At 35.2% G+C, this 16,989-nt stretch overlaps 1 protein-coding gene across 1 annotated transcript in view; it reads right to left on the bottom strand.

The window, feature by feature from the left end:
• LOC127662137 (protein GREB1-like) overlaps positions 1 to 8,774 on the bottom strand; it is a 56,755-nt gene extending 47,981 nt beyond the window's left edge. Inside the window, exon 1 of the mRNA XM_052153174.1 lies at positions 8,376 to 8,774. The gene's annotated coding sequence lies outside the window, so the exon portion shown is untranslated. The remainder of the gene's footprint in view (positions 1 to 8,375) is intronic.
• Between the last annotated feature and the right edge of the window lie 8,215 nt (positions 8,775 to 16,989).

Raw genomic sequence — 16,989 nt, 5'->3', positions numbered from 1 at the left:
GAGAAAGTGTTTCACTGCGGTTCAAATGCACTTTGAATCACATAATTTAATAAATGTTTTCCATCTGAAAGGACTCAATATTAAATAAAACAAATGACAATAAAATGCAAAGTAATCTCTTCAGTAATCAAAATACTTTTTGAATGTAACTTTATTCTAAATACCAATGATTAAATTGTAACTGTAGTGGAATACAGTTATTTATATTTTGTATTTTAAATATGTATTTCATTACTCCCCAACCCTGCCCACACCTAACCCTAAACAAGTGTTTTAAAACAACATTTTCTGAAGCAACCACATCATTTCGTGTCACTTTCATGTTTGTGCATCTTTGGCTGGACTTGAATCATGGTTGATGAGTCCAAAGTCCAAGATTCTCTCAGGTGAGCTACCAAGCAAGCTGTTCATATTGGAATAAATGTGTTTATGTAGGTCTGTATTACAAGTGTTAAAATGTATTTTTTTTCAAATTATGCTTTAAAGTAAAAGGGATTTGATATAATAACATAGTGGGGGCTGAGTAATAGAATGAAAAAGAAATGTTTATAAAGTCATAATCTGCAATTGTACTCGTGATTAATGTGGAAATGCATAAAACGCAGTTATGTAGTGCCTCTACTGTTCGTTTCACCAGGAAACTGCAGTAAAATGTAGGAAGAGGCACGTAAAAGTCAGTTTGCAAAAATGTATAGAGTAATGTTCATTCTATGAGACCAGGTTGCAAAATACTCTCCAGGTCTCGTGTTTTTACTGTGACATCAAGCAATGTAAGTTGTCATTTGGCATTTGTTGATGTTTTTGATTATGATCTATGATATTATTATGGTACACATATGAAAGCGGAAGAAGATGTTGCAGGACAGATCACTGTAAAAAGTGGTAACCTGCAATTGTTACCTTAAAGAGCCATTTCTATTTGATGTAACACATAAAGATGGCTTTTTTTTTGTGGTATATCCTTAAGTAGTTAAGTTAATTCAGTTATATTAAATGACATTTTTCACTTAAATCAAACCAGTTACCAATAATTTAGATGTTACAACAGAAAGCACTTTTTTTTTCTCTCTAAAGATTCTAAAGAGACCCCGAATTTCGACAAAATGTGCTGGGGCTGTGTTTTGTCTTTGAAGGGCAGTATTGCTGTTTAACAATGTTTATTTTTTTATTACCAATTTTGTGTGTTCTGCATTTGTAAAAAAAAAATTGTCAAGTAGCTTGTGTTAGGTAATATGGTTACATCTAAATTAACTGCTTTTATAAAATTTAAAAATATGATTTATATGACAAAATCAAGTTATACCAACAAAAGTATTTTCTTTTAAGTATAGATCAGGTAGAAATACTATAGATCCTCAATGTTAAAAAATATCCCTTTTACAGTGTAGGCTATATTACACAAATTAGTAAATTACACGTGCTCTCTTTAAATTATACCCAATTTTGGCTACTACAGCAGCATAAAGTTGATTCCGGACTTAACAACTATAAAAGATATATCTTATATACTTATTGTCATCTTGCGTTAAGTCGCCCCCCCAAACCCACACACTTTTGAAATGATTGCTAAAGTAAGGTAATAATAACAGGTTAACACTTTTTACAGTGTCGAAGCGAAACAAGGCTATAATCTTCCATTCCAGAAGAGAAGAGCAGATTTACCAGGTGACAAGATGACAAGCATTACATGGGAACAAAGCATGTTGGAGACATTTGGATAAATTATCAGCATTTTTTAGTACTGTCTGGAAGTAAAGTCATCTATAAATTGGCCACCTGAAAGTTTGCTCCAGAACATGATGTAAGTGCTACGTTCACTACTTTTCTCTTTTCCACAGAGCATGGAAGAGGGGGTGGTCTTGGGTGTTGTCTGTGTAAGAGGGGGCAGGGGTCTCTGTCATTCCTTGCTCTACACATACAACAAAACTTAGCAGACGGCAAGTAGAAGAGCCTGAAAAGGGAGAGAAAACGTATTGAACGTTATAGCTTAGCAGGGAGTGGGTGACAGCAGGTTTCTGCTTAGCCTCTTCCCACTGTCTCTCTACCAACATACACACACACTCTCCCCTGTGAAACATCTCACATAGCAACAGGCCAAAGGTCAGGGCTGGCAAACAATGTTTGGGCAGTGCTTTGATGTGCTCAGGCATGGCCCGGCCAGGGGCTCAATGGACACAAAGAGGCTGAGAAGACCAGTCAGATAGCGCCGCTCCATTCTTCTCATCACCTTTAGCCTATGACCCCTGGACCCCTGTGAGAGATCACATTTCAAGGATGGCCAGTTGCATTCAGACAGGTTTCTTTTTGTTCAATCTTAAGGCATGTAGTTCCAATACGTGCACGTTTTGTAAAATTTTTAGCAGAAAGGAGCATGCTTTACATAATTCAATCCACTAATATCCTATAATCTGATGCTAAGATGGAATTGCTTAAAATAAAAGGTGCTCATGGTCCTATGGTACAGTGATGGTATCATATGGTAATTCTTGTCACGAACGCCGGTGAAGGCGGCTCCTCGACCGGCCACCGGAGATCTAACTCACCCAAGTTCTAACCTTGAATCTCACTTCCCATAAACCCACTTACCTGGTCCGATTGCCCGCAGCTGTTCCCCATTACCTCCACGCTATTTAAATCACGCGTGTCTGTGCCATCATTGCGAAGTCTTGTTTGTCCCGGCTGCATTACTGAGCGTTTACGAATCAACCTTCTACTAGATCTCCTGTGTATCTACCTAGCCCGTCTTCGACCACGATTACCTGCTGCCTGCCCTTGTTACCTTTACGCCTGTCTACCTGTCTACGATATCTGCTGCCTGTCTCGATCCTTTGCCTGTCTGACCACGAACTCGATCAGCTTCTACATGCCTGTCTGCCGTGAAACTGAACCTTGCCTGTTTTTGTCTTGTACCCTGTCTCTTAATAAAGACTGCTTATGGATCCCAACCAGCCTGAGTCTGCATTACAATTCTATTGTACTTACATGGTACTCCAAGTTATTTCCAAAAATACAGTACCATGGTATTTAGTGGTCGACCGATATGGGTTTTTTAATGGCCGATGCAGATATCCAGATAGCAGGGTGGCCAATAGTCCAATACAATGCCGATATATCTTACCATGTAATATAGTAAATATAAAACATAAAATTGCTAAAAAAAACCTCTATATTTACTCAATTTCAAAAAAGAATAAAAAAATATATATTCTATTTTAAATGGTACATAGTAGTTTCTTCAAATTTCTGTTTAGTCATTACATTTTTGTAATTTATTTGCACATGAAGAAATTGTTAATATATTAGGAAGAAAGAAATAACAGTACACACAGTAGTCCAGCAACCATGGATGGCATGTGAGCAATAACAATTGCAAAAAATACAGAATCAGACCAATTGTTCATACAGTGCATAGTGAATAAGACATTTATTATTGCACACGTGAAGTACTTTTACCTTGGGTTGCATCCGAAAACGTAGCTGACTTGCTGTATACCTTGCTGCTCAATCAGTTAATTGCTTAACTGACATCTGTTTTGAATGAATTAAACTCTTATGTTCTCCAAACAGTTTGAAAAGCACCTTACTTTCATCGTACCTATACAGCATCCGTGGCAGCATTTTGTTGGTTTCGGTTGCAGCCTTGAAGTTGCACTCACATTCTCGTGCGGATCCAGCGTGAGCCTCAACCTCCTGACATTTAAATTAAACGTCCTGGGTATCCTGCTTGGATTGACATGGAGTGACCGTCATGATTTGAGAATCAGAGGACCTTTTGATCCTGATCCTGAAGTTTTTGATTCTGGCTGATGGAATACGTGCTTCAGAGGAAGATATTAGATAAGTGCTCAACGGGAAGAGGTTTGTGAATGACATCTGTTTAAATGAGATATCTGCATATTTGCAAACGGTGTAAATAATAAACTTTGTATTAATATTTGCCTTTTTATCATTAGACAAGACAGTTAAAAGTTACAGGGAACTGGAAATAGGTGAGCACTTTAAAATTATGAGCTCATACGTGGCTCTGATATGCGGACTGTTTAAATGACACTGTGTTGCACACAATCTATTATTGTAGTAACACGATGGCATGTTACAACTAAACTAACTGTAACTGGTCGTTTACATGTCTCAGTCGCTTCACATGCGAACAGGTGATTTTCCAAAAGGGAAAATGTATTGGCCCCTGCACTATATCGGTCGACCACTGGCACCACCATGGCACATGTCCAAAACATGAAATTACTTTTTTGAATTTTTCTGACACCTTTTAACCAACGTCGTTCCATGACTATTGCAGTAGTTTGTAGAGATTTTATACAGATTGCACTCACAAAGAGCAAATCCTAGCAACTACAATACTTCAGATCTGAGCAGAACTATGTATATTCACAATAGAAATTACAATACTTTTCCATTAAATTTTTAGGATGTTATTAACCCTTATGCGACCTTTGGGAATTTTTTTTTGTCTTTTTCATTTTAGTTTCATTTTGGCTATGCTAATGCCAATGGCATACATTTTGTGTGAAACAACATTTTGTGTATTATTGGGGGAATTTTAATATTTCAACCTCAGTTCCTATAATTCATATAATATGTACACAAAATAGTTACACTCAGGACTTCAGGACAAAAATGACCCCATTCAAATTGCAATATTTGATCCCAGTGCCATTAAAGCATAAAATCATTAATTCTATTATATCATATTTCATTCCAGAGCCCTGGCTTCAACATTTACATTTTTTACATGTTTAGCCAATGGAGCAAATATATGCTTTTTTCCTATTTTCTGTTTGCTGTATTATAGAGCACTGGAGGCAAATTGAATAAATGATGCAGCTAAAATTGTGTGGGTGTGTTGGTATAGATGTCAGAGTGTGTATTGAAAAATGTGTGTGTGTGTGTGTGTGTGTGTGTGTGTGTGTGTGTGTGTGTGTGTGTGTGTGTGTGTGTGTGTGTGTGTGTGTGTGTGTGTGTGTGTGTGTGAAACACAACAGTGAAATTTTGTAAACAAACTGGCATTTAAAGTGTTAAAATCCTGAAAATGAATGAATATTTGGTAGTTATGATCAGGACTGATGTTGGTTAAAATATATATGTCAGTGAAAGTTGAAAATAATATTCATGTATAATATTTCATGGCAGTATTTGACACAGACATTTTTGTCCTCCATGTTAAATCTGACACTGCACAAAAAAATAAAATAAATAATAATGCCTCAAAATCAATGTTCTTGCTAATCACTGACATATCACAGACTGTGATAATCCCAAAACATTTCCCCTTAGAATTTAGTAAATGGAAAATAAAAAAAATTTGGTGGGGTTTTTTCATGAAAAACAACAGTGGCATTATATAAACAAACTGGCATTTAAAGGGTTAAAATCCTGAAAATTGAATGAATACTTGGTAGTCAGGAAAAAAAATCAAAATGATAAAAAAAAATGTCATTGAAAGTGAAAATAATATTCATATATAATATTATTATGGCAGTTTCTTTCCTTACATTCCACTGACATTTTTGTCCTCTAAGGAGTAACTTTCTTTTTTTATTGACGCACAAGGGTTAACATATTATGAAATCTAAATCACAAATATTACAAGCCTGATTTAGAGGTTTTCCATGACCGTGTAAACCCAGTTAACAAAGTTGATGTGAGAAGCCTGCTTATCACATGGTGATGGATCTCCATGCTCTGACGGATCTTTGCATTGGCCACCTGTCTTCAATAACCCAACATTACAGATGCTATTCCACAAATGGCATCACTACTACTGAATCAACAGCATCTAGTGAGATAAATGCAGAAAAAACCCTCTGGCCTTGTGAACATTGTGAACACTGCTTTATACAGCACGAACACCAACAGTTCCTTCCAAAAAATGGTAATTTCCAATAAAAGTGTCTTAATAACAGATATTTGGTCATCTCTGTCATCTTTTGACAGTTGAAGTGGTCAGTCCTGGTTTCAAGATGCCCTTCAGTTCAACACCTGAGGCTCTTGTAACAGATTTCTATAATTGCCGCTTAAGTCTGACAGACAGTTAACACTTTTGCAGGCTGAAGAAGCTTTTGTTGTCTTGTGTCAGAACTGGTGTGGAATAAGGCCAATTTCCCTCCAAAGGACTGAGTTAATTTTCCTCCCAGTATGACAGTGAGTTTATAATTAAGCAATATCACACGAGCAAGAGAGCGATTTGACCCTACATCAGCATTGTTGTGATTCAACCACAGGCACGAGGCCGCAGGACGAGTGTCGTAGGTAAGTGCTGATATAGGACGATTGTGAGTGTGATATTGCTTATATACAACAGTTCAGTGAAAAAGTTCATTTAAAAAAATGAGGAAAATCAAAGTATTTTGACAAAAAACGCAGTAGTCGCGACTCTAAAGCTTGCATAAGAGAAATTCAATGTAAATATATTATATATGCCATTAAAACCAATTAATGAAAGTGACAATGTAAATAATAACTAGTAAAAGGTCAGTCATAAAAATTGCATGTTGAGAAGATACAGGTGAGGGAGTGATAAATGTCTAAACAGAGAGCTTATATGAGTGAATATTGTATACAGTACTGTGCAAAAGTTTTAGGCACTTGTGAAAAATTTTGCATAGTAAGGATGTCTTCAAAAACAATGACAAATAGTTTTCAGTTATCACTAAATGTCATACAAAGTCCAGTAACCATAAAAAGGCTAAATCAATATTTTGTGTGAACACCTTTGCCTTTAAAACAGCACCAATTCTCCTTTTTACACCTGGACACAGTTTTTCTTGGTTGTTGGCAGATAGGATTTTCCAATCCTATCTCCCTTGGAGAATTCACCACATCTATTTCGGCTGTCTCAATTGCTTCTGTCTCTTTATGTATTCTCAGACTGACTCTATGTTTAGTGGGGGTCTCAGTGGTGGGCATGCCATCTGTTGCAGGGCTCCCTGTTCTTCTATTCTAATCTTTTCTATTTGTAAAATTTATGTTTGGGAGTCTAACATTTATATCTCCTATTGACACACTAAAGCTGAAGATATAAATAACCATCTTAAGAAAAATGCTTTTGTGAAACATCTGATGTGCCTAAGACTTTTCACAGTACTGTATGCATTTGTTTCACTTTAGACGTTTTGTGTACATCTGATTTGCTGTTGTTAAATAGTATTATTCAATAGTGCACAGTATATCGGCATTTATATCAGCCTTCCTGCTCTATAGATATCAGTATCGACATCAGCCAATAAAAAACTATATGGGTCAACCGGTACTTTAGAAAGTTTTTAAAGTTTGTCTCTTGGCAGTGAATAGAAGCACATTTATTTGTGAAAGTATGAGCACAATATGAGACTTTTATAGCAAAATGTGCAGTAAAAGTCACATGCTGTTTGTAAAAGGGAGACTACTATTTATTACTATCTGTTTATTATTATATTGCAAAGCAAAGGGGGGAGATTTTTACAGCCATATTTTAGGAAACTGTCTGACTTTCAGAGCAAGAGCCAATGTCTGTCCTTGAGAGAGAAAAAAGAGATAAAGTGTCTGTTTGTGTTGTCTACTGTGGCAATTGGAGGGAAAAACCAATAAATCAGTGTATAAAGGTAAACATTATCACTCGTTCACTATATAGCAACAGGACATACTACTTATAGGCTATACTATATGCAAATAAAAGTTTGAAAACATTTAATTTGAGCAGACCAGCACAGATTTCACATTTTTCAACAGTCATTTGCATGGGGGACTGGAGAGAGTTATGCAGTAATGCAACACAAAACATATGTAACAGTGGAAAATGTCATTTTATACAATAATTTGAGCTCAAACATGTCCTGATGTACTCTGTCAGATTCAGTTCATTCAGTGTGAGTGTGTAAACTTAAATGCAACAAGTTAACACTGTCGGCACGATTTATAGTGAAACATATTTAATGAAATACTTAAATAATATAGTGTTTGAGACACAAGTGATCAGCATGCCTAAAAAAAATAATGAAATTATTGCCAAACATTAACTTTCCAAAAAAGTAATTACAACACAGATTATTGTGGTCTACCTTGTTTATGTGTTTTCTTTTCTTTACATTTTACAATGCTTAAAACATCTACATTCATAAAGGGATCTTGATTAAATAATTTCTCCATCTAAAAGTTTATTACCACTTATCATAATGCTGAAAATTGTATTTTCTTCAGAAGTCTTCATAGTCTTTTAGAATAAAGCCATTCTCTAATGAACTGAATGTATGATTTTTACATTTAGTTTTTAGAGTAGATTTGCAGGGGTCACAGAACAGCAGCCTAGCTTAACCATTGATCAACTAATGCAAAAAGAAGCACGAGCGCAACATGCTGATTAACTAACATTCATTTACCTTTAGTTTACTGGAAAAGCACTCCGATATTCCTGGGGAGATTTATTGGGATAAGACAGTTCATCTGCATTTCTCCAAGATGCGCGATTCTGCCGCCTCCGCTGAACGCGAGCGTTCGGAGCAGTTGGAAACACAGGCAGCATGTGATGTGTTTCAGCGCAGAGGAGAGACACCCCTTCATCATACACTGAGATGTTATTGCGCTTAAGATGGTATCGTCCACCTTCGCCGCACTAGCGGGAATTTGAGAAACTCTTGTCGCGAACTTGATAAGAAAAGTTGTGCAATTAAAAGAAGGCAAGTGTAGTTTAAAAAACAGGTAAGTCGCTGCATTTTACCATTAGTTTATTCAAAAGAGTGTTTTCTCTGGTAATACAGATCAGAAATGCAAGAACATAAACATACCACAGAAAATCAATTAATTGCTATTTTTCAACACATTTGTCCCAAATAATAATTTTTTATGATTTTATTCACAATGTTCTGAAAATAGCAGATAGGAAATTTTTTTTTTTTTTTTTTTTTTTACATTTCTGTAAGCTCACATAAAAAAAATGTTACTTTACACATAGACTCCCCAGCATGTTTCTTAAAATCTAAGAAGAATCTGATTTGCCACAAATGTGTGCATGTGTAATTTCTCAGACGATTGATGGTGGCCGACGCTACATTTCAAAGTGCACGCCTTCTGTGTCTGTCAAATCTTTATCACCATCTGCTGGACAAAGAGAGTAAAACACTGTTGGTGGTTGAGAATGTGCTAGTGACATTTTAACAACTTTCTATTTTCTTTTCGTTATTATCAGCATTTTAAGCTTTTTTTTTTTTTTTTTTTTAACATTTAAGTTTTTGGCAAGATGATGGAATGAAACTATATAAAAGCATTCAGGTCAGTGATTTTGAGTCTGTTTGTAATGACTACACCTTTAGATATATTTTCAAGCAAAAAATGTATACATTTAATTATGCTTACATTGCAATAAAAATGCATCAGCTCAACATGAGGAAAACAAATATTTTATTGTATCAAAATGTAATTTTACAAAACATTGCTTTCTGCTATAGTGAGTAAATAAAGCACGTTCATCTATGGACCCCTTTTACACTTCCATGTTTTGAAATGAGGAAGGAAACGATTGCAGAGTAAACCTAGATTGCTGTGAATGGGACACCATGGCAAATATAATTTTTGCTTACCCATTTGGTCCAACATCAAAAGAAAATGACCACTAGTATGTTTCCATAACTTTCCAAATGAAGAAAAAAATCAGAAATCAATGGATTACAACAGTCCGAAGAGAGAAAATTGCTAATTTACTGTCACAATTTCAGCAGCTTTATTAGAAACCTTGTTGTATCTGGTAACTAATTTTTTAAAACTTATTTAATAGCCTATAATACTAAATTATTAAAAAATTGCAAGAATAAACAAGTTTCCTAGATTAGCACTGCTAAATAATGTGAAAACACATCATCACAGTCTGTGATAAATGCCCATTTAGTTTTTTATATTTTTGACCACTCATGTATGTTGAATGTTAATCGACAGTACTGTGTGGCTATTACATCCCTGTGGAATTACTGAGCAATAAGTTTCAAAGATGTTTCTTGCAAACATTGAATATTTAAACCTAGAGAGCTATACCTAAACAATGTGTTGTTGTTTTTTAAATCTCAAGAGATCTGATCCAAACCATTTAGATGCATGTATGGTGTTAATGACATCTCTGATACATTCCCTCTTTTCAACTTGTCCCATGACAGAATTATTACATTGACATGACCATATAAAATAATTGTCACCAATCATGGTTCGGTCACCACCAAATGTTCATTTCTAATTTTTCCCACAAGTCCCCCTCTTTGGCAATGTGTCATTCTGACAGCTTCTTATTCCCCCACTAAGTGCCCACAGGCAAATCGGACGCTCATTGGTGACAAGAGCATTTTGGGATGTTATGCTGCAAAAGTTCCAGGGAACCCAACTGGTATATTCATCTTCATTTGCTTGACTTTGCTCAATCTGCTGTTGTCATGGCATTGGTGAATTACACATAGCCGCTCCTATCTGTGAAGAGCACTATCAACAATTTACCCAAATGCTTCTCATTAACTGGTCATACTGACACTCATCTGCAGATTTAGGCTTTTAGTCCAGGCAAGTTATTATTGTTACCTTGGCATTAACAAGCGCCAGCCCTAATGAGAACACAAGATCTGGAGCCAGGCCAGAAAAGGAGGGCTTGCTAGTGATTCATTGGACCAGGTCATTCAGGTTCCTCCACCCCAATGGGAGATAATAAGGCCATTTATATGGGTGTCAGTGGACAGGAAGCGCAACCATATTATGACTCTGAAGGGCAGGCCAGTCAATCAAGTTTTAGAGCGGAAAGTTTAGAAGGTGACTTTTTTTTTTTATTCAGATTTATTATTACTATTATTATTATTATTATTAGTAGTAGTAGTAGTAGTAGTATTTAATATTAATATAATGTTGCTGCCTCTCTATAAATTAGATAATGATCTACTATTAATATACGACTGATGTATTTCTATTCCATAATCCGAAAACAAAGAATTTTATAGTCCTGCAAACTGTACAATGGGAAACTATCATTTTAAATGCCTGCTGACAGGACAACCAGGTACTTCTAATTTACACACAGTGATTACCAAAGTCATTTTAATGAATATCATTGCAATTTTGCAAGCTGTTATGCATATCATTACCATTAAGCTTTTATACACTATTCTAACCAGGGATGCGTTCAGCAAAGCCTTAAAAAGTCATTTAATCAATTTAAAAAGAGTGTTATCTTTTAATAATTTTATTACCTAAAGAGTATTTAACATGTAGCTGAGGTAGGTTACCTAAGTTTAACCTTCAGAAGAGAAAATGATCAAAGTCTGCCCCTGGCATCGTTGAATAGAAATATCTTCATCCCCATTATCTGGCACACCTGAAGTTGCAAGTGGCCTTTTGTGGGTGGCAGGGCAGAAAATTAAGTGATTCAATTAATGACCATCCTTATGTGAGAGGGAATGTGTGGCACAGAGGATAGCACAGAGGATGGGGGAATGGAGGGCCAAATTACTCAAAATTAAGAATTCAATAAATATTTACATCAATCATTAAATACATAATGAAATATTTAACAACTAAAAAAAAATCATCATTAAATCAGTAAACAAATTAATAATTGTCAATAGTATTTCATTTTACTGCCCATTTCCAATGACAATAGGCTCGCTTCACTTTTTAAAATCCATCACTTTGGACTTGGTTTGTGAGTTTTTGTGCGTTTTTCACACCACAACTATTGGCCGAAATAAATACTCTATATGACTGTAAAATTGGCTTAGTTGCTGATTCTGTGCGGAGGTCATTATGGAAGAGGACGTTCTGTTTGAAAGGTGACACCCACTGTTGTTGAGTGACATGCCGATAACCGTAACCCTGAAAATGAGATAAGCTCATGATTAAATGAAAAATCAATCCAGACATTATGCAAAAATGCTAATGGATGCATAGTGCAAAAATGAAATGCACTGAACATTTATTTAGTGATTTAATTGATTGATTTAGTCATATATGCTCTTTAATGATTTCATTGTTAGATGATTTTTTTTTTAAAATATTTATATAATTATTTTATTTATATGCTGATGGTAATAGTGTAAATAAACACTCTATTAGACGAATTTCATATATATAATCTAAAGAACATATGATTATGACCTCATATGCCAGCACTTGTATATCAACAAGAGTGCCATGTTGGTGTAGCTCATTTACATGTTCGATGAAAATGAATAGCGTAAGATTAAGTTCAATAATACAGATAAAACATTAAAGGCTTGTCAATTTTACCATTGAGTATGTATCTATATTTATAGGACAATATTATAATGTATACACATATTTGTAGTATTTTTTTGTAAATCCAGAATTGTACATGTTGTTGAGTATATGCATGATAAATACAAAAATGCTTTATTACTAACAAGTTACTCATGATGCCCCTCACAGTTAATTAAAAAATTGACCTGGCCTTATTTACATAAAAAACACATCTAAACCTTGAAAAATGGAAAATAAATACATAATCATCTATGACAAATAGCTCATACTGTGCTGACCATTCATAATGATTCTTTTAATTATCTGACATATAATTTGAGTGCTGTGGCTTCTCTGGTTGAAATGAGCTGCCGATATTATGCTGTAAATATTAATGGACAGACGCAATTCACTTACAAGAGGGTTGCGAAAGTAATGAACAATATGACAGTTGAGTTTTTAATTATGTAGGAACCACCTAAACCAGAGCAGATCTGCATCAAACAGGTCAATAACACTGTCTAATCAAGCACTTACCGATTTTTCTTTAATTCTTACTTGCTTATTCATTTATTTGAAGCACGATCATTTATGCAAAACAATAACATTGAAAAATGGATCCAACAAATGATCCAAAGCATTTTACTAAATCTAATCATAGACTATATTTTCCTGTCTTTTGCAATACCTTGCTTTATATGGTCAAAAAAGCAACACAATACATCGGTTCATGTTTACAGCTCTCCTCTTGTAAGATTTGTTAATTACTATACATTAACAACATACTAAAATACACATATTTGTGTGATTTATGCATATCAAAAATGTAAATAAAAACAAGCAAACCCTTTTGATTGGGTACAAAAGGATCTGAGAAAAAAAGCCCTTTTTAAGTAAGTGAAATTTAACCTTCAGAAAAATAAATATATGAACAGTTTTATGCTCTTTTCATTTTATGAGATTTGCAACCCTGTTACCAAAATTCTTGCAGTACAAAAACATGGAATTTGGAAGGTTCCAGATAAAACAAAACAGAACTGATAATACTACAAGTTAGAACAGCTTTCCATGCCTAGCACAGTAAATGAAGTGCTCTATGAAGTCTAAACACTGGATGCAGTATCTGACCAACATCATTTAAAAACAGTGAAAAATCCATTCATTTTAACATTGAGATATTGTATCCATAAGTAGTGAGTACGGTGCACTTAGTGGCTCCTGTGAGGCCATGGGTGGATGATGAAGAATGAAATGTTAGCTGGATTCTTTGATGAACGTATGAAGCAATAAACAGCAGTTGCTAAAAGGATCTGGCTCAATAGCGCGTTACCTCTAAACTGCTTAAGGGTATCTCAAAGGTGCCAAGAAGCTTTTTATTTGATACAGTACAGAAGTATTAATTCAGGTTTCTTGTTTTCATTTTTATCTCAATTTACGTCGTATAGCATGAGTCTCCCAGGGAAAATATTTCCTCTAAGCACTGTCATTTGAATGGAATAACAATTGGTTGTTTGACCTGGCTGTAACAAGGTTAATTATATTTTGCAGTCTCTCTTTACAATTTTTCTGCTCTATGAATGAGTGATATGTGAGGTCCTGAATATTTCAAGGTGAGCAAAAACAGGATAATAGCTAGCAGTGTTTTGAAATACTTCATGTCAGTGTGATCGGCATGCAGTTATGTCTAGCTTTTAGTCTGGACTGTCAGGGACATAAGGCACCTATTTTAAAGATAAACTGGCCTATCCAAAGAGTCAAGTCATTGAAATAACTGGTCATTGCCACAACAAATAAGAATAATCAGTAAGGTACCACTTTTTTTTTCTTCACATTTTTCTACTATAATGTTTCCAAATTTGAATGTATGTTAACCACTGCACCTTATAATATTTATCAATGACAAATTCATGAAAGTTATTAGTTATTATAAAGTGTACTTGTAATAGCTTGTGCCTCGTTCTCACAGTGCACCAATGTACTTTATTTCAGTGCACTTAAAAGTGAGAAATAAAATACATTGGAGCACTGTGAGAACGAGGCACAAGCTATTACAACAGCATTATGCCCTTATTGTCAATGGGTAATTAAAGTCCAACACACCATTGGTGTGATGGCTTTAATTGTCCATTTAAATACAATACATTGTAATTAAGCAAAGGGCGCGAGGGGTGGATGGTGAAGGTGACAAACGGATGGCAAATTATCTGAGGATACGCGGATTTGATCCACAAGTTTAATAAGATGTCACGTTCGTTCACCGCCTCGCGAGCATCTGCTAATTTCGGGCATCCTCTGGAGGTGTATCAGCACACATGTCCCAGAGCTCTTACGCACCTCTTTTCTTTTCTATTTAGAGTGAAAACAGCCTGCATTGCCCTGCAGGTATCTCAGGCATACGCTTTCACCTTCACTCTTTCTCTCCGGTCACTCCCCAGAAGAGCACACGGCAAAGTTTTGCTCCCCTTCTGCCCCCTTTCCGCGCATACACCGTGCGCAGGCAACGGTGCATGGTCCAGCTCAGCCTTATTATGGGCGATATTTCACCCTCAAGAAATATAACAAGATAGACAAGTGAGTAAAGCTAATCCTGGGGATGAAATTAGCAGGCAGAGTCCGGGGCCTGCTGGAGATGATGAACGAGGTTGAACTACCTCACACAGGCGCGCGTCCGCTGGGATAATTACGCTAAGCTCCCGGGCTTGAATCTGTCGGCGGGACTTTTTGATGGCTCTATTTCAATCGGGGCTTGCCTGTAAAATACATAGTCAAAGCTATTAAAATTGAAATTGTTCTAGGGCGGTGTTGGGAGAGCGGGCTATTGACCCTATCAGGCAGTGTTTAATAAGGTGTGCCTTGCTTGGGGATTCTCAGGGCACTCGGCGTGTCTTTGACAGTTTCTCATAAGCGAACACCCCCTTCTCTTTGTTCCTTACGTCCAAGTTTTAGAGTCACACAAAATGTATAAAGATCATTACATTATAGCCTGAAACTACTCGACTTGCACGTTTAACGGACAAAAAAAAAAAATCTGAAATTGTAATTAATTGTTACAATACCAAATGTTGTTTTAGTGATGTTCATTTGAAAGATTATATGCAGTTCTTTTCAATAACAGTTGGAAATACAATATTATGTGTCCTTTAGTTTGATATCTGCAATAGCATCTGCAATTCAACTGATAACTTAATAATTACAATTAACTATTACTGCACTGTAAAAAAAAATCCTGTTGTTGTAAACTGGCAGCTGTGGTTGCCAGAATAATTGTTAAAAATACAGTAAAAATGTAAACAACTTTAAAATTGTTGTAATTTACATGACCACGCAGGCACTGTAAACAAAACATCTAAACAAAAAATCTGTTAAATTTACAGTAAAAAAAATGTAATAAACTTGATATTAGCCTTCTGAAACAGTAAAAATCTGCTTTTTACTTTATAAGGTATTTGTTAAGGTTTATAAGGTTATTTGCACAGTAATAAATACAGAAGGGCACATCTCTCATCAATAAGGCTTTCCCTCCACAAAACTGTCACTCACTGGATGTTTTTTTGGCTCCATTCTGAGTAAATACTAGAGACTGTTGTGTGTGAAAATACCAGGAGATCAGCAGTTACAGAAATACTCAAACCAGCCTGTCTGGCACCAACAATCATCCATGCGATTATTGAATCAGCCAATCGTGTGGCAGCAGTGTAGTGCATAAAAGCATGCAGATACACATGACCTTCATCAATAGTGACACTTGCAGGAGTAATGACCAATGAACATGTTGAGACATGCTCAGTGTCACTCACACAAACACTAAACACCATCAGGGTAACACATGTGAGATTTAAATAATGCAGTAAACATTATTAACTAAATTACATAAAATATAACACAGAACACCCCAAAGAACATAACTGATATTAAAACTAAGATGAAACATAACTAGTCCCATAAAATATAATGAACATTTCATTATATGGGTCAAGTAGGGAATTCTAGGAATGCCCGAATATGTTTTTTTTTAACTGAACATTTTAAAATAATTGTCTGTAAAAAGTACATGTACTCTCTCTGTACATTTTTACCATTATTATACAGGAAAATCATACTTTTTACATTTACATTTTATTGTAAAAACAACTGAATTGTCTTTTAAAAGATTTTTAAGATTTTATTTCTGTAGCATTTTTACAGTATTTACATTTAAAATTACAGACATTTTGTACAATGTGTAATTGTAAAAATGGCTAAAGAAAACAGGTGCTTATACAAGAGCACACATTTTGCATTGTAAAATGTTTTGTTAGTAACCTAAAATATTCTTCATATGATTAAAATTGCAAGACGTTTTATTGCTATTTTGAGACTTACGTTTTTTTGCTTTTATATTCAATTATAACATGGGAAATATAGGAACATTTGTCTCTGTCAGCAGCCTTCGTAAACACTGCCATGTTACTTGAAGAAAAAGATTGTGAGTTGATGTCAGAGTTAACATATTGAACAAAAGGCACATATCATCAATATTTGCAGGGACTCCCTTTGCCATATTTTTCATAAAACTTTGACTCACTTACTCATTGCTCCTTGCCTCAGCCTCTCAAATGTTTCTATACCCCAGGCATGATACAATGTTTATCAGGGTGAAGTAAAAAATATTATTTAATACTGTATGTCTGAGTCAACATGACTACATTGTACCAATAAAGTGTAATTTAGAAATAGCTTTTTAGGGTAACGAATGCACAATTTCTCTATTCACAGTGTGTCATGGTCTGATAC

Source organism: Xyrauchen texanus, chromosome 22 (genome assembly GCF_025860055.1).
Source record: "Xyrauchen texanus isolate HMW12.3.18 chromosome 22, RBS_HiC_50CHRs, whole genome shotgun sequence".
NCBI classification, from domain to species: domain Eukaryota; kingdom Metazoa; phylum Chordata; class Actinopteri; order Cypriniformes; family Catostomidae; genus Xyrauchen; species Xyrauchen texanus.
Note: the sequence above shows the minus strand (reverse complement) of the source record. Positions and strands in the feature narration are given on the sequence as shown.